Genomic DNA, 18,357 nt, shown 5'->3' with positions numbered 1-18,357 from the left:
GCAAGCCAAGAGAGGGATTCTGACTGGAAATTGAATCCTGCCAGACCTTGATCTTGGACTGCCAGTCTCTAGAACCATGAGAAATAAATTAGTATTGTGTAAGCCACCCAGTCTATAGTGTTTTATTATGGTAGCTCAAGCAGATCGAGACAGTGTCATAATCTAAGAAATTATCATCTAACATGATTTCATGAAGAATTACCCCAATGCTTTTCTGTAACTATCATTCACAACCATCTAGCATACTTACATATACTTGAGACTAATTTTAGGCTCAGTAACATTAATGAAACTGGCCTGTGGAAGAGACAGGCAGAAAGGGAAAAATGAATTATTCCAAAGCGAGTGCCTCTCTGGGTAAGAGAAGAGAGCATTCATTCCATGAAGTTCTTCCTGAAACCAGCAGGAGATGGTATGACGAGTCTTCACATGTCTGTGGTTGGCTGGCTGTGTGTGGGATGTGTCTGGTAGTTTGAGAGTGAAGCTGACAACCAAAGCTGAAAAGGAACACAAGAATAGCTATTGCTTGTTTTTTGAAATAGAGGATGCTTCCATTGTTTCCAGAATCCAATCATATGTTCAAGCCCCCCACAATACACTCATATCTACAGTGCCATAGAGTTTCAAACTCCAACTAGGCTGCAGCAGGGGGTGGGGGTGAATGGGTGACGGGCACTGAGGGGGGCACTTGAAGGGATGAGCACTGGGTGTTATTCTGTATGTTGGTAAATTGAACACCAATAAAAAATAAATTTATTATTTAAAGATAATAATAAAAAAATAAAGGGTTAAAAAAAACTGCTACTGCAAACAGTATGTGGGAAACATGATGTTTCCGATTGTAGATAGTTTTTCAAGTTCTCAGAGAGGTGAGGCAGTGTCCTCAAGATCTCATCTTGGAGAGCTTGCTCTGGGTGGGACCTCCAACAGTCATTAGTGGTTGGCAAAGGGCTTTGTGAAGGGAGAGTGGGAAGGACCCAGAGTCCAGTTGGTGAAGGGTGTGAGGATTAGGGTGGTTCTTTTCTTGGTTTCTGTGAACTTGGGATTTGCTGTTCATTCAGAGATGGCAAGGAATTTCAAAAGAAGAAAAAGTCTGCCAATTTAAAGAATCCAACCTAAAACATTTAAACAACCTGAGACGGACCATAACCTGCAGACTACTTTCCAGAGTATCATATGAGACTCTGTAGTGGAGATAGAAGGGACACAGTAACTCTTTAGGGATGTTTTAAGATTTTTGGTCACAACTGTGCAGTCCTTCTTATTGAGATCTGGGGGTGCCATCTGGGTGAATGAAGCCAAAAGCGCAGTTAGGTTTGCTAAACTAAAGGAGAAGCCTCGCTGGCAAGGACGATGGAGTTCAAGCAAAAATGTAGTCTCGGATTACATGGCTCCAGGAGTGAGGAGGAATGAAGCTTGTGGGTCGTTCTTCACTGGCCCTTAAGTAAGTTTGTACTGCTAGCATGTGACCAGTGGTCCATCTTTCCCGTGCACATGGCCAGCAGCCTGAAATAGACCCTCTCACCAGTATCCTCAGATCCCCTTGCTCCTTAAATTCATCTGTCACCCTGTTAAAGAAGGTCCAGGGTCAATGCCAATGTCCCTGTTATATGGACTCATCCGTTCCTGGGTATATTTCTTGTAAGAACTGCCAGACCTCATTGAAGGGGACACGAGTTTTGTACCCCAATTAGTATGTCTTGGTTTCACAGAAGTAGGACTTAGCAAATCTCTAATTGCTCATCTGTTTACTAGGTGGGGATGAATAGTGAACGTAGTTGAGATAATGAGGACTCGGTTGCTCAATATCAGAGAAAACAGTTCCATGTACGAAAGAGAAAGGCTACAGTGTGGTGGAAGGCAGAAGACGAGGCCAGACGCAGAGAATCAGGCTAGACCTTTAACCCAGCATGTTAGGCCGCGGAGCTTGACCCTAGGTTGAGGGCAAAGGGCAATTGAGAGAAGGGGAAGGCACTCCCTGGTTTCCAGCAGATTCATGCCTTCTTGTTTCACAGCGTCTATCAATATATCTATCTATATCTATCTATCATCTATCTATTTATTTATTTATTTTAAGGTAAATACACATAACATGAAGTCATTCTATAGTGTCCAATTCAGTGCCATTTCGTACATTTGTGGTGTTGTACAACTATCGCCTCTGTCTGGTTCCAAAGCACTTGCAACACCCCAAAAGCAAATGTCGAATCTGATAAGTGGACACTGCCCATTCCCTCTCCCTCAGACCCTGTCAACCACTACTCTGCTTTCTCTATGAATATACCTGTTCTGTGTATTTCATAGAAACGGAAATTGCAATATGCTAACTTTGTGTCTGGCTTCTTGCCCTCAGCAGTTTTCAAGGTGCATCCATGCTAAAGCCTGTATTGAGACTTCATTCATTTTCACGGCTTAATATTTCTTTATAGGCCTATACACCTTCCTTATTCATTCTCAAATTGATGGATATTTGGGTCGTTTCGTCCTTTTGCTATTGTGAATTTTGGTGAACATTTCTACACAGGTATTTGTTCGAATACCTGTTTTCCAATTTTTTGAGTATATACATAGGACTGTAATTGATAGTCCTATAAATTAAAGTAAAAAATATAAATTTTAAAAAGTTTAACTTTTTGACAATCTGATACACTTTAACCAGTGCAAACATCTTTCACAAAGCCTGCACCATTTTTTATTCCTACCACCAATGTGCCAGGCAGTAATATTCCATTATATATATATATATATATATATATATATATATATATATATACATCACATCTTCTTTTTCCATTATTGTATTGATGGACATCTTGATTCTTTTCTATGAGGTATTTACGTAAACGATACCAACATAATTATCCAAAGGGGCATCTGCACTCCATATACACTTTATTTATTTATTTATTATATTTTTTTATTTATTCATGAGAGACACACAGAGAGAGGTAGAAACATAGGCAGAGGGAGAAGCAGACTCCCTGTGGGACTTGATCCCAGGACCATGGTTTCACCACCTGAGCCAAAGGCAGATGCTCAACCCCTGAGCCATCCTGGCGTCCCTTTATATACACTCTGGAATCAGCTTTTCCATTTCTTCAAGCACGTTGTTGGGATTTATTATACGGATTGTATTGAATCTGTATATTGCTTTAATACAACTGCTATCTTTAGAAAATTAAGTCTTCAACTCCATGAATGCAAGGTATCTTTCCAAATACGGAAATCTTCTTAAATTCCTCGAGCAATATGTTGTAAGCTGTAGTGTACATGCCTTATATTTCCTTGGATAAACGTATTTTTAGTATTTTCTTCTGCTTTTACTTCTTTTTTTTACTTTTTCCCCCACATTGTTTGTCTTTATTATGATGATTATTTATTTATTATTTATTAAAAAATATTTTTTGCCTAATCACTCTGGCTAGCACTTTCAGTATAATAACATAAAAGCAGCAAAAGCAGGCATTCTAGGCTTTTAAAAGAACATTATTTATTTTAGGGAGAGAGGGTGGGGGAGAGGGAGAGGAAGAGGAAGAGAGAGAGAATCTCAGGCAGACGCCCCTGAGCATGGAGCCCAATGCAGGGCCTGATCTCACAATCCTGAGATCATGACCTGAGTAGAAATTAAGAGCCAGCTGCTTAACCGACTGAGCCACGTAGGTGCCCCTTGCTTTATTTCTTATTTCTTGACTTAATGGGAAAATTTCAGTCTTTGACCATTCAGTATGTTAGATGTGGATTTTTCGTGGATGCCTTTTATCATGTTAAAGTTTTCTTTTATTTCTTGTTTGTTGAAAGTTTTTTTTTTATCATGAAAGTGTGTCACTTCTTTTTTTTTTTTATGTCTTTGTCAAGCTTTACTACCTCCGTATTGCTGACCTCACACACAGAACGAGATAGGAAGTATTCCCTCCTCTTCCATATTTTGGGAAGAAATTGAGGATTTGTATAAGTTCTTCTTTCAAGTATTCGTGGAATCCATGAGAGAAGTCACCTGGTCTTGGGATGTTATTTCTTTGACATTTTTGATCACGGATTCATTCTCCTTACCTGTTAGATCTGTTTTAATTTTCTTTTCCTCTTGGGTTACTTTGGTTGTTTGTGTTTTTAAAAATACACCCAGTGCATTTAGGTTATATAATTTCTTGGGGTATAATTGTTCAGAGTACTCTCTTACTATCCTGTTTGTTTCTTTAAGACCTAAAATTCTGGGGTGCCTGGGTGGCTCAGGGGTTGAGCATCTGCCTTTGGCTCAGGGCATGATCCCAGAGTCCTGGCTTCCTGTCCCACATCAGTCTCCCCACAGGGAGCCTGCTTCTCCCTCTGCCCATGTCTCTGCCTCTCTCATAAGTAAATAAGTAAAACCGTCTTTTAAAAAAAAGATCTGTAATACTACCCCGACTTTTATTTTTTATATTAGTAGTTGAGTCTTCTTTTTTCTCTCTCTCTTACTAAATGTTTGTCAAAATTTTTGGTCTTTACAACGAACCAGCTTTTCTTAGCTGTCACATACTGATTTGATGGAAATTTTCTTCAACGTATTGAATCAAAATTAAAATCCCAATTTTGCAGGTGTTTTTTTAGTTTGTGTTAGGCCATACCACACTACACCACATCACAGAAGGTGACCTAGTATGCTGTCTTCACTTACAGCCAGTTTGAGAGTTTTTGTGATTACAGCAATACCTTCAACATTCATCTAGTATTGTTATGGAGAACAGTCACACTTTACACCATAGCAGAGTTTCAAATAGGCAATTCTATGGTATTTATTTAAGGAACAGCTTGAGAGAATCATTACTACTTGATTGATCATAATCAATCAAAGTATCAACTCATGATTTCCCATGATGTATCATCTTTAATCTGAGAACTTGGGCACATTTCTCAATTTCTAGTTAGGCTTTCCAATGCTCACTGGAGAATGTATGTCATTATATAAGTTGGTTTTAAGGATGAGTAACATATAGCAGGGTTGTCAGCTGTCGAATCTGAGGGGTGTCCGTTTTTCATCCAGCTATCCTGACCTCCCTCTGGGTAGAGTCTAATTGTCAGCCTCCAGGAGCTTCCCAGTGACTATTGAAATACAGAATACAGAAAAAAGCACTGAGGCACCAAAAGCTCATATAACATGCCCTGAGTCATAAAGCTAAATAAAGGTGAGGAAACAAAGACTCATCTTGGGGTCCAGCTTGCCCTGTAGCTCTGGGTAAGAAAGAAATACTTTCCAGACAGATAAGGAAGACCATACTTAGTTACAGGTGATCTCAACCCCCCAAAGCATCAAAAGTCGAATTGTTCATCAGTTCAGACACTCAAATAATGGGTTCTCTTGACCTTTCAAGAGCTCCATAGACAGGGGCCAGGTAGCCTTATCAGAGTCCAGAGGCTAGAGGGCAGGCATAACTTTGATGAGGTTCCAGGGTATTCTGGAGCTGAACTGATGCTTAGCCCATCTACAAATTCTGTTTCAGCACCTTCTTCAGAGATAACCATGATAACCCAGCAGAGACAACAGGACACTGACATATAAACAACTTCCAAATCTCAAGGTTTTTCACTGTAGAGGAGGAAGCTATAGTGATGTATGTGGTGGAGGATTAGAGCCAAAAACATCAGTAAAAACTCTTCTGTAGCTTAATACACATATAGATGATTACATCTAAAATTTGTATACATATGTGAATACACACAGGGTCGTGAACACACATGCAATTTCTTCCTTGTCAGCCAAGGAGCCCTGGGAGCAATGACCACAGATGCAATGTGCGTACTTAGTGCACAGACCTAGGTTTCCCATACTATTCTATAGTAAATGGAACAAGGGCTCCCTGGAAAAAATGCTGATTCTAGAAATGGGACAGGGAAATATGCAAGTTGAGCCGGAAGTACCTTGTAGTGCCTGAAAATAAAGAAATGCTAAAAAAAAAAAAAAAAAATACATAAAAAGAAACCAATGAAAACGTTTCCAGGGGCATGAGGGAGGTATATGAAGAGGGAGCTAACAGGAAGAGCGCCCAGTGGCCAAACCTGGAACAAGTTAAACAACACAAATATATAGAATGATGTTGGATTTTAACCCAAAGTGTAATACAAGTGCCCATGTGTCTGTACTGAGAAAAGAATTTGACTTATTAAACACATAAATATGGGAAAATAGGCAGATCTCGCGAGTCCAGGGAGGAAGGACCCGCGAGAGGACCCAGGGAGCCTCCCACACGGGTCCTCCTACCACCGCCCCGCGGAGCCCATCTCCAGCGGACGTGCAATCAGCCCTTAGGGACCGGGGCACGGGGTCCGGATGTGACGTGGGCCGACTTCCGCCGCGGAGGTCTGAGACAGCGGAGGGCCTCGTGTGGGGGGTCGCAGTGGGGTCCCCTGGAAGGAGGCCAGGCCCGGGCAGCGGCAGCCAGGCAGCAGGTTGCCCCGGGAGGGGGCTCGGAGGGCGGGGGAGGGGCCCCAAAGGGCGGCGGGGGGTGGGGGGGGGGCCTATCAGGAACCCTGAGAGACCACCGGGGGAAGGCGGGGCCCGGCTTCGAGCTGAGGCCTGGATGATGGGGCCTGGGGCAGTGGCCTGAGAAGGGCAGGGACACAGGGAGTGACGGTGGGGGCGGGAGCCCAGGACAGACGGGACCCAAGAGCCCATGATAGAGGGGACCCGGCTGAGGGCAGGGCCCACGGTGAACCTGGGAAGGCCCCGCAGGAGCAGGATGGAGCCCGATGGTGGCGGTGGTGTGGCAGGCCTGGCACATCCGGGTACCCGAGAGCCTGAGGCCTGGTGTGGCGGGAGCAGACGCTGAGGGGGGCGGAGGGAGGGCCCAGGGGCTAAGGGGAGGCGAGGGATGGACCCTGAGGTGGACAGAGGGGACCCGGCGGAGGGCAGGGCCCACGGTGAGCCCTGGAAGGCCGCGGAGGAGCGGGATGGGGCCGGATGGTGGCGGCGGGTGCGGCAGGCCTGGCACATCCGGGTACCCGAGAGCCTGAGGCCTGGTGTGGCGGGAGCAGACGCTGAGGGGGGCGGAGGGAGGGTCCCGGGGCTATGGGGACTGAGCGATGGACCCTGAGCGGGACAGAGGGGAACCTGTCGGAGGGTGACAAGGGCTGTGAGGCCCCCCGGGGGATGGGGACTTGCCCTCACTTGGGAGTATGGGTGCTCAGACTTCCACATCCGGGTCTCCCGAGACACTGCAGGCCCCTGGCATCAGGAGCAGGGCCTAGGACACGTGGGCAGAGGGGAGGGCCCCGGGTGCTGCTGGGAATCCCGGGGAGGATGCAGAAGAGGCCCGGGGGACCCCCACCCCAGCCCAGAGTTATTCCCGGGAAGGTCGTGGTGGGGGATGGGAACACGTGGTGAGGCCCCACTTCCGCATCCAGGCTCTGGGAGACCAGGGGGCTGGTGTTCAGAGCAGGGCCTCCCTGAGGGGGCAGAGGGTGGGCCCAGGTCCTGCTGGGTTCCTGCCGAGGATTCAGAGGGATGACCGAGGGACCCCGCACCCCAGCCCACAGTCAGTCCCAGGAGGCAGGCCAGGTGCGGGACGGGGCCACGCCGCGTGTCTGTGTGCGTGTCCCGACCGGCTTATCCGGGTCCCCGAAGCTCTGCCCGCCCCTTGTGTCCGTGTCCGGGAGCCGATGGGCCAGCAGGCAGTGGAGCCCGGCAGAGGCCCAGGTGCCCAGGAAGCCCCGCCAGCAGGGGTGGGGAAGAAGGGCCCAGGGAGCCTGCCCCCGCCCCCCAGCTCAGCCCCCTCTGTGAGCCCTGGGAAGTCCCCGGGCTGGGTTGCGGTCTTGATGGAAAGACGGTCACTACCTGTCTCCATTGCGGTCCGGGCGGAGGGGAGGGCCTTGGTGTGAGCGTCCCGGCCTCAGGACGGCTGTACGAGGGGCCCGAGGTCTCCTAGGGCTGGAGGGAGGACACCCGAGGGACTGAGACCCCCGAGGGAGTGGGTCCCCAGGGAGCTGCCAGCACCGCGGCCCCGCCCCTGCTTCAGCCTCGGGAGGCTGTCGGGGGGTGGACAAGTCCCGAGCTGCATATTGGATGGTGCGACGGGGCCTCCCACACCTGTGGCCATTGGGCTGGAGCACTGCCTCCAGGGTGTGGGCGGCCGTGGGGTCAGGTGGGGTGAGGCGCAGTGGCCCACGTGGGGCTGGCAGCCAAGGCCAGGACTGCAGGGGCACTGCAGCCCTAGGGACGCAGCCTGGAATGGGTCCTGGGAGCCCCCGGGGCCGGATGACCACCTGGGGCGTGCTCTGGCTTGCCAGCCAAGTCTCCCAGATCCTGGGGGCTTGGTGGAAGGAGCGTGGTTGGAGCCGGCCCAGGGCCAACCCGGGGTGTGACCCTCTTTCTCCTTCTCCTCCTCCTCTTCCTCCTCCTCCTGGTCCCCCTCTTTGTCTTTCTCTTGCATGATCTTTGGCTCCCCCAGTAGGTGTCTGCTGCTGCCGGGGCCCTGAGTGCTCCCCAGAGCTCTCAGAGTGCCGACTCCTCCTCCAGTGGTGGGGCAGCTGGTAGCCATGCCCAGCCTGAGCCTCCTGGCCCCAGTGGCCCAGGAGAGGCAGGAGATGAGGAGCCCTTGGCAGAGGGCAGTTTCCGCATGAAGACGGCTGCCCTGGTGGTATTCTTGCTCCTCAATTATTGCACCAAGGAGCCCACCAGCAAGGCAGAGATGCTGGAGGTCTTCACCCCAGAATACCAGGACGACTTCCCCGCTATGTTGAGCCAAGCGTCCATCTGCTTGCAGCTGGTCTTTGGCCTAGACGTGATTGAAGTGGATCCCAGCGAGCACTCCTACGTCCTCAACCCCATCCTCGGGCTCACCTGGGATGGGATGCTGAGCGATCAGTGGGGCATCCCCAAGACCAGCCTCCTGAGGCTGGTCCTGGGGTTGATCCTCCTGCAGGACAGATGTGTCCTTGAGGAGGAGGTGTGGGAGACTCTGGGGTGGATGATGGTAAGAACACATCGTCTATGGGGAGCCCGGGGACCACCTCACCGACCTGTGGGTGCAGGAAGGCTACCTGCAGCGCCGACAGGTGGCGGTCAGTGACCCTGCCTACAACGAGTTCCTGTGGGGGTCCAGGGCCTGCAAGGAAACTGACAAGTTGCAGGTCATGGACTTTCTGCTCCAGGTCAATAGCAACAACCTAGGGTCCTACCTGGTCCTGTAAGAAAAAATTCTGAGATAAGGAAACGGGGCCACATTCCCAGGGGCAGCCAGTTGCTTTTCAAGGTTTTGTGGGGCCAGCATGAAGGGAGGCCTTAGGGTGCTTCCTTCTGGTCTTGTCCCATTGGATTTGTAAAGAGAAAGTCCTGGGCGTTCTGAGGAGTTAAGGGCCAGGGCAGTTTGGGGGAAAGCAGGGCCAAGAGCCTCTCTCGGGGCATGGGCTCTACGATGACCCTGACATCCAGAGCTTGTTTTCCTTGAGGAAGTTCTCCATGTTTGTTCCTTGGGATAGAAGGTTCCCGCAGCCCAGTGTGTGAGTGACACACACCCATCACGTTCATACTTCTCCAGTTCAACATATTTTTTAAAGATTTATTTATTTATTTATTTATTTATTTATTTATTTATTTATTTATTCATGAGAATACACAGAGTGGAGAGAGAGAGAGGCAGAGACACAGGCAGAGGGAGAAGCAGGCTTCATGCAGAGACCTGAGATGCGGCTTGATCCTGGGTCTCCAGGATCATGCCCTGGGCTGAAGGTGGCACTAAACCGCTGAGCCACCCTGGCAGCCCCCCAGTTCAAGAGTTAAGAGTTTTATCATGTCCTGGATACAAATTGAGACCTTCCCTCCTTGTTTGGGTTCTTGATGAAATCACAGGGCAATGGCGTTGGAATCTGTTGGAAAGGCCAAGAGTGCAGCAGGCAAGTGTTGGAGTGTGGAAATAGGAAAATAAATCTTGTTCACTTTTGCTTATTACCTTTGCCATGTATTATTTTTCCAAAGTAACATCAATGTGCGCTCCTGCATTCCCTTGGTTTTGCGGGAACAGGACAGATGGATCCTGACTGAGGCCAGAGGGCCCTGCTGGCGGCTCCCTCACGGCCACACAGCGGCTGAGCTCTGCTCCCTGCAAGGCCCTGTGTGTGAGCACTGGGGACATGGGGGCCCATGGTCACACTGGATTCAGGGACTGAGTCTAGCGGCCACTATCCCACAGGAAGGCAGGGAGGGGTACCCTGAGACTTGCACCAGCTCGCCAGCTCCAAGCTTTTCCTGGAATTGTGGGATCTCTGAGTTGCCCCCAGCAGGGCAAGAAACTCACGCCAGTGTCACAGCCATTGAATCCTATGTGGTCTGGGAGGGTCGAGTGCAGACAGCTCATTCTGCTCAGTTTCTCTTCAGTTCCCCTTGCTCTCCCATCCTGGGATATGTCACAGGAATCGGAAATTCTTAGGGCAGGGGTGTGGTGGGGGATGTTACAATAAGGCTGGACCTTCTCCCAACCACTATCGGTCCTCAGTCGCCAGTGGTCCTGTGTGCCGGTCTCTCCTGAAATGGGACAATAGCAGAGACTGGCAGGTGGCAGTGCATCAGGGGAAAGAGCACATTGTCAGCTCGTGGAGATATTCGAGGTTCCTGCCATGGGATGTGCAGCAAGGTGCTATGAGTGAGGAGGGATCCCTCCCCTGAACCACCACAGCCAGGTGAGTGTGCAAAGTAGTGACAATCAGATGTGATCCTGCCTTGGAAGCACCCGCCCCACAGCCGGTGGGCATTGGTGGCATTCTGTATACAAGCCTCTGTGCCCCACAGAGAGGGCCAGTGGACAGTCCTTCCTGCCACCTGACCTTGGGTCTCTGAGACACGGCCATCAATCTCCTCAGGCTCCGCACAAGGTTCCTTCGGGAGGCCGGCAGCCCGCTGCCCTGTGGCCGGACTGGGATTGCGGGCGTCCTGCTCCTGGGACCCAGCCGGCAGCCCCCAAGGCCCCTGCTGCCCACCCTGCCCTGTCTCTCCTGACCGTGGCCTCAGCCTGCAGACCTTGGGGCTTGGTCCTGTCTCCCCACTGCCAACCGCTCCCTCCCCAGTACTGCTGCTCACGGGCGCTCATCTTGCTGTGGGCGTCGCTGGACGGGGATCCCCTCTCTACCTACCTGTGCTCCCAGGGGTGCTGACCAGGCTGCGCCAGTGGTTTGTGACCTAGGGGCCGGTAAACGACTCTCCTAGCTGGTGACCCTGGCTACTATGCCAGGTGGGTATTGTTAGACAACTCCTGGTTCATAGCCATCGTTCTGTGAACCTGGTGTTTTTTTTGTTTTTTGTTTTACATTTTTATTTTTTTATTATTATTTTTTAATACTAAATTTATTTTTTATTGATGTTCAATTGGCCAACATACAGAATAACACCCAGTGCTCATCCCGTCAAGTGCCCCCCCCCCAGTGCCTGTCACCCATTCACCCCCACCCCCCGCCCTCCTCCCCTTCCACCATCCTTAGTTCCTTTCCCAAAGTTAGGAGTCTTCATGTTCTGTCTCCCTTTCTGATATTTCCTACCCATTTCTTCTTCCTTCCCTTCTATTCCCTTTCACTATAATTTTGTTCCCCAAATAAATGGGACCATATAATGTTTGTCCTTCTCCGATTGACTTATTTCACTCAGCATAATACCGTCCAGTTCCATCCACGTTGAAGCAAATGGTGGGTATTTGTCATTTCTAATGGCTAAGTAATATTCCATTGTATACATGGACCACATCTTCTTTATTCATTCATCTTTCTATGGACACCGAGGCTCCATCCACAGTTTGACTATTGTGGCCATTGCTGCTAGAAATATCAGGGTGCAGGTATCCAGGCGTTTCATTGCATCTGAATCTTTGGGGTAAATCCCCAGCAGTCCAATTGCTGGGTGGTAGGGCAGATCTATTTTTAACTCTTTGAGGAACCTCCACACGGTTTTGTGCACCAGTTCACATTTCCACCAACAGTGCAAGAGGGTTCCCTTTTCTCTGCATCCTCTCCAACATTTGTGGCTTCCTGTCTTGCTAATTTTCCCCATTCTCACTGGTGTGAGGTGGTATCTCATTGTGGTTTTGATTTGTATTTCCATGATGGCAAGTGATGCAGAGCATTTTCTTTTCTTTTTTTTTTATTTTAATTTTTTTTAATTTATGATAGTCACACACACACAGAGAGAGAGAGAGAGAGAGAGAGAGAGAGAGGCAGAGACACAGGCAGAGGGAGAAGCAGGCTTCATGCACCGGGAGCCCGACGTGGGATTCGATCCAGGGTCTCCAGGATCGCGCCCTGGGCCAAAGGCAGGCGCCAAACCGCTGCGCCACCCAGGGATCCCCAGAGCATTTTCTCGTGTGCGTGTTGGCCATGTCTATGTCTTCCTCTGTGAGATCAATGGGGAAGCACTGGGAGCCTTTCCCCTAAGATCAGGAACAAGACAGGGATGTCCACTCTCACCACTGCTATTCAACATACTACTGGAGGTCCTAGCATCAGCAATCAGACAACAAAAAGACATTAAAGGCATTCAAATTGGCAAAGAAGAAGTCAAACTCTCCCTTTTTGCCGATGACATAATACTCTATGTAGAAAACCCAAAATATTCCACCCCAAGATTGCTAGAACTCATTCAGCAATTTGGCAATGTGGCAGGATACAAAATCAATGCCCAGAAGTCAGTGGCTTTTCTATACACTAACAATGAGACTGAAGAAAGAGAAATTAAGGAGTCAATCCCATTTACAATTGCACCCAAAAGCATAAGATACCTAGGAATAAACTTAACCAAAGAGGTAAAGGATCTATACTCTAAAAACTACAGAACACTTCTGAAAGAAATTGAGGAAGACACAAAGAGATGGAAACATATTCCATGCTCATGGATTGGCAGAATTAATATTGTGAAAATGTCAATGTTACCCAGGGCAATTTACACGTTTAATGCAATCCCTATCAAAATACCATGGACTTTCTTCAGAGAGTTAGAACAAATTATTTTAAGATTTGTGTGGAATCAGAAAAGACCCCGAATCGCCAGGGGAATTTTTAAAAAAGAAAATCATAGCTGGGGGCATCACAATGCCAGATTTCAGGTTGTACTACAAAGCTGTGGTCATCAAGACAGTGTGGTACTGGCACAAAAACAGACACACAGATCAATGGAACAGAATAGAGAACCTGGTGTTCTCGTGAAGTCCACTGCGAGGTTGGCTTTCTGACGCTGAGACAGAGACGGGGTGTGTACCTATCAGTTATCCCCAGAGCCCCGGGACCCTAGGGTCCGGAAATGGGCACTTTGAACAGAGGATAGTGTAGTGGATGACAGCAGTGGTCACCAGGATGCTCACCCACACCCCACAGGCCCCCTCGGTCACATGAGGATTTTGTAAGCAACCGACCAGGAGGGCCTTTGGGTCCCCTGGAGGCAGGCAGTGCAGAAGGTCGGTTGCCCCACGAGAGGGGGAAGGAGGAGCACCCGTCGTCCTGGGGCTGGTGGCCTTGGCACAAGTCCAAGGAGCAAGTCCTGTGGGAGAGTAGCGGCTGGATGCGGGGACCCTGAATGCTGTCCTGGGAGGGAAGTGACTGCAGGGGCCCAGGGTTTGATCCAGGCCACCATGGACTGCTGGCACAGAGCACTCAGGGCACCAGAGCACCAGCATGTGGGTCCTCGGGGAGGCATCTCCGGGGTGCCAGGTCCTGTCCCGCAATGTCTGCCTTCACACACAATGGCCCGTTTTCTGGCAGTTGTCACCAGGCCACGGTGGATTATGCACAACGTCCCCTGTCCTCACACAGGTCACACGGTCACACGGGTGACACAGGCATAGTCTCCCTGCAAAGTCAAGCATTGTTGTGCGTTGGGCAGGGTGCCGCCCGGACGTACAAGGCCTGGTGCACATTGGTGTCCACAGAACCCTCAGTCGTTATCGTGTGTCTGGGGCCTACTACCCTGGATGTGGAGATTGGGAACCAGGCAACGCTTGTCATCTGATCCCTGGGCCTGGGAAGTGGGGAGGTCCTGCTCTTCAAATGAGGAACTGTTACCCAGGCCTGTTCCCCTCCCAGGTCCAAAGTGAACAAAGTCTGCCCTGCCCAGGAATGTGGTCAGGGGATGCTACTGGCCTGTGTGTGGAGGGCCTCTATGGGCCGGAGAGGAGCCCTGTTCAGGGCAAAAGCTGCGCACCAAGTGCGCAGCCTGTCCCACAGGCGCCCAGTGCCAACACACCCCAGGGTCCCATGTCCCGGTACATCCTGCCCCCTGGTTCTCCTCACAGACACTTACAGCAGGAGGCGCGGGGCCCTGCATGGGACAAGCGGTCAGCACGGGAATTGCAAGTCCGGCTCCCATCCCCTGGGCCAGCAAGAGCGGCCAGGGCTGCCCTGAGCGCTCCGAGTGGGCGCGAGACCCCACTGCAGTCGGGATGAGAAAGGGTGAGTCCCCTGGGCGATTCCTTCCCTCGGGGTCCTAAGGGACCCTTTCTGGCACCCTGGCCCTCATGGCACGAGATGATCGCAGGTGTGTGTGTGGGGCAAGAGCAGGTGAGCAGCTGGGGGCCGAGTCCTCGCGTGTGTGGTTCTCCCCGTCCAGGTGGCGGGAGACCTAGGAGGGGCTCCGGCCTCCCCGTGCCTGTCCACAGGGGTTCCTGGGAGGCCTGGGCTTCCTCTCGCCTAGACCTGGGACGAACCCCAGAGGACCCTCCTGATGGAGGCCCGGGGTCCCCACTCCCCTGCCTGGGCCCCTGTGCATCCCAGATGGCAGAGGTCCTGGAGGAGCCTGGGGCCTCCCGAAGAGCAGCTTGGCCTTTTTGCCAGGACCGCCTGGGGAGGAGGAGGCTCCTCTGCCCGGAGGCTGGGGGAGCACAGCGAGCCCGGCCCTCTGGGGACTCAGTGACGAGGTCGATCCCAAGAACTTGGCCCCCGCCCATATCTGAGTATCTGCGCCGCCCGAAGGCTGTGGCCCCTGTCACCACGCCACCAACCTTGCTGGAGCTGGAGGTGTGGTCGAGACACTGGCAGGGCCTCTCCAACGCTTACCTGCTGGTCCACGGCGTCTGCTTCCCGCAGAGGCCAGGTCTTGGGTCCTAAAAACTTGGCTCCTACCCTACCCCTCTTCTATCCCCCCTGCCAAGAAAAGCCCCACATTCTGAAGAAGCAAAGAACACTTCCTCCCTCCTTCCCCATCTCCTGTGTGGAGACCATTGCTGGGTGTGACTCATACTAATACACTTGCATTTGCATGGAGCGAACCTGCTTTAGTCTCAGGTCTGATGGTGGAGGGAAGCAGAAGCAACAAGGGGAGACTTGCATGTACACAGGAGGTGTGGAAGACCCCGAAAGGGGAGCTGAAGGTATACTCAGTCCACGCAGGAACTTTTATGCAGGTGCTAGAAGCTTCTGTCAGAGTGGCCACAAGGCCCTTTAACAGGCACAGGCCCATGTAGCTCCCTGTGGACTGCCACAAACCAAAGCTTTGTGTGAAATCTCCAATTTCTTGGGGCGGTCAGGGGAGGGGATTTGTCAGGAAAGCTGTAGCTCCCTGCTCTGAGCCTGCCCCTTTCCCCTCAGCTCTGAACTGCAGGACCCTTGGGCCCTACGGGGCTGGAGACCCTCCAGCTCTGGGGAGAGTTTATTTGCTGGGTGATGTTGCTGGACGGGCACTTCCTTTCTCACTTGCTAGTGTCTTGTAACACACATCATAACCCTTTTCCCTCCTCTCTTCACCCCCGGAAAATACAATAAAAACCAATTGGCACTGGAGAAAAAAAGAACCTCAGAAACTTGGCAAAGAACAGAGGAATGGGATGCCAGGGAGGCTAGGGGTTGGGCGCCTGCATTCGGTTCGGGTCGTGATCCCGGGGTCCTGTGATCCAGTACCACATCGGGCTCCATGCAGGCAGCCTGCTTCCCCCTCTGCTGTGTCTCTGATGAAAAAATAAATTTTTGAAAAAAATAATTACAGAGCAACCCTCGTATCTGCAACGCCTGCCATGCACAGTTTGTAGGGGCCTGTCGGGGACTCAGGCTCCCCACCAGTGTCCTCCTGTGTTTTGAGGGGCCCCAGAATGTGTCTGAAATGGCATTCCTCAGAGTGACATGGATTCTGTCGCCATGATGACCTGGAACAACCACATTGTAACAAGAACTGTCATCATGCTTAGCTAGTGAACTGTTCGGTTGGATTTCATCCTTGGGAAGGGGGGGCTGTCCTCCTCCCGGAGGCTCCTGTGCAAACTGAGGCCTTGGGAGCTTCGTGGTATCTAGTGGAAGCAGGAGGCGATCCATGGGGTGGGGGTGAGGAGCTGAGGTCTCCAAGCTGCTAGAGAAGAAACGTCCCAGAGGCCAGAAGCACCTGGCTTCAGCAGACAACGGCCCGGTCACCATCCGGTTTATTGCCCCGCCCGAGGTGCGAGCCCTCTAGCTGCAGTAGGGAGAGGTGTAGGCGCAGTCTGTGTGCCCAGCCATAGGTGGCAGGTATCCCAGGAAACAGTGGCAGACCGGGCAGTAGGGGAACAGGCCCGGGGAGGAGGAATGGCGGGCATGGGGTCGAGGGGCCCTGCAGCCACGACAGGCACCCACGAGTGGCACAGAGGCATCATCCCGGGGAACACAAGGGAGGAGGGTGCAGCAGCACAGGGCATATGGCGGCCAGGTCCACGGGTGGCAGTGGATGAGGGTACATATGCAGGGGCCACAGGGCGAGGCACAGCACGGTCAAGGGCGGGGCACTGCCACGGGTATGGCCACGTCAGACACGAGAGCCACGGGCGCACCGGTGTCCTAGGGCTGGTACTCGGCACCGCGATGGGTCGGGGGGCGCTCAGGTGCCTCCCTGAGGATGCCAGGAGGGGCGGACTCGCTCTTGACCGAGGCGGGAGGGGCAGACTTGCTCCTGTCCCGGGCAGCTGGACGGTGATGCTCCTGGCCGCCCGCCATCTCCTGTTGCTGCTCCTGCTGGTGCTCCGCAGGGGACAGGAGCTCCTCTGGTGGCCCGCCTCTGCGGGACTTCCCAGCCCTTCAACCTTGTCCTCCTCCTGCCTTTGGGCCGCCTTCACGCCCACTCTCCTCTTCTTCAGCAGGTGGGGGCAGTCCTTCCTGAAGAGAGGGCTGCTGTAGAACTGTAATGAGGTTCCAAATGGAAAGAGGGACAGAAACTCCAGGTCACCACAGGGCCTGGGGCACTGGCAAGGCCGCTCTGGGTGCCTCCGGGCTCTGAGCCAGGGGTCCCAGGGTCTCCCTCTCCAGAGGTCGCAGCCCCAAAAGGAAGCTGTGCCCCTGCTCTGCCAGGCCTCATTCGCTGACTTGAAAGCTCCAGCGCCCTTTGGGGAGGCAAGAGCCACCTGCGCTGGGGATGTGGACAAGCCCGCGGGGGAGAGGGGTCGGGGCTTCCTGAAGGAGCGTCAGGGCCACCTGACTACCCCCTGGCTGGGAGTTCCCATGTCCTGGACCACATCTAAAGTAAGATGCACACGGTAGCATGGAAAAGGAGGAATCGGTTTATTGAACAGCTGCAGGGAGCAAAACTAGTGGACTGCACCACCTTTGTCACACACCAGGCAGGGAAGGCTTTGCCAATCCAGATGCTCCCCGTCTCTCCCAGAGACAGCAGGCTGCCGAGACAGAGGGCGCCTAAGGAAGCACCAGAACATGGTCTCCTCCCTTCCTGCACCCCTGGGTGAGCATTGCTCAGACAGGGATGCGGCTCAAGAGTCTGTGAGGAAACGGTTTTGACTCCTTTTGTGAGACCCTCTGATGAAAGGTGCTATATGAAGTGGAAAGACTATTTTTAAGAGTTGGAAAGCACTGAACATTTGCATAGAGGACAGAGGAGGAAAGAGGCCCGCATTTCTGGGCCTTCCTTCCAGCATGGTGGCTGATGGGGACCCTTCGTGTTGGGGGCTGGTGGCGCTCCTGACACCACACTGTGGAGCAATGGGCAGGTGTGTCGCGGCAGCCTTTGGGAGACCCATGCTCTCCGAACTTGCCCTGAGCCACGTGGCAGGCATTATGCGCATGGAAATGCCACGTGGCTGCCAATTCTGCTGCCATGTCATGGATCGGAATCCCAGGCGAGCTGCAGCTGTGGCACACACAAGCAAACTCCCAAAGCAAAAGGTGGTGTAGGTTAAACATGAGGAGGAGTATTCTGAAAGGAGACTGTCACCTACGTGGTTGGAATCCTCCTGGTCTCTGTCAGCATCATGTTTCGCTTCCTCAGTAAGTTGTGAGCTGCTGGGGGAGGTAAGGCTCAGAGTCAGGCACCGGGCACAGAAAAGTAGGAAGGCTGATCTCTCCTCTTGAGGACTCTAGGGGTTGGTTCAGTTTCCTAAGATCTTATTCATTCCTGAAAGACAGGAGGAGACACAGGTAGAGGGAGATGCAGTCCCCTCCTAGGGGGTGCCT

Source organism: Vulpes vulpes, chromosome X (assembly GCF_048418805.1).
Source record: "Vulpes vulpes isolate BD-2025 chromosome X, VulVul3, whole genome shotgun sequence".
In the NCBI taxonomy this organism is placed as follows: domain Eukaryota; kingdom Metazoa; phylum Chordata; class Mammalia; order Carnivora; family Canidae; genus Vulpes; species Vulpes vulpes.
This window is presented reverse-complemented; position numbering follows the sequence as displayed.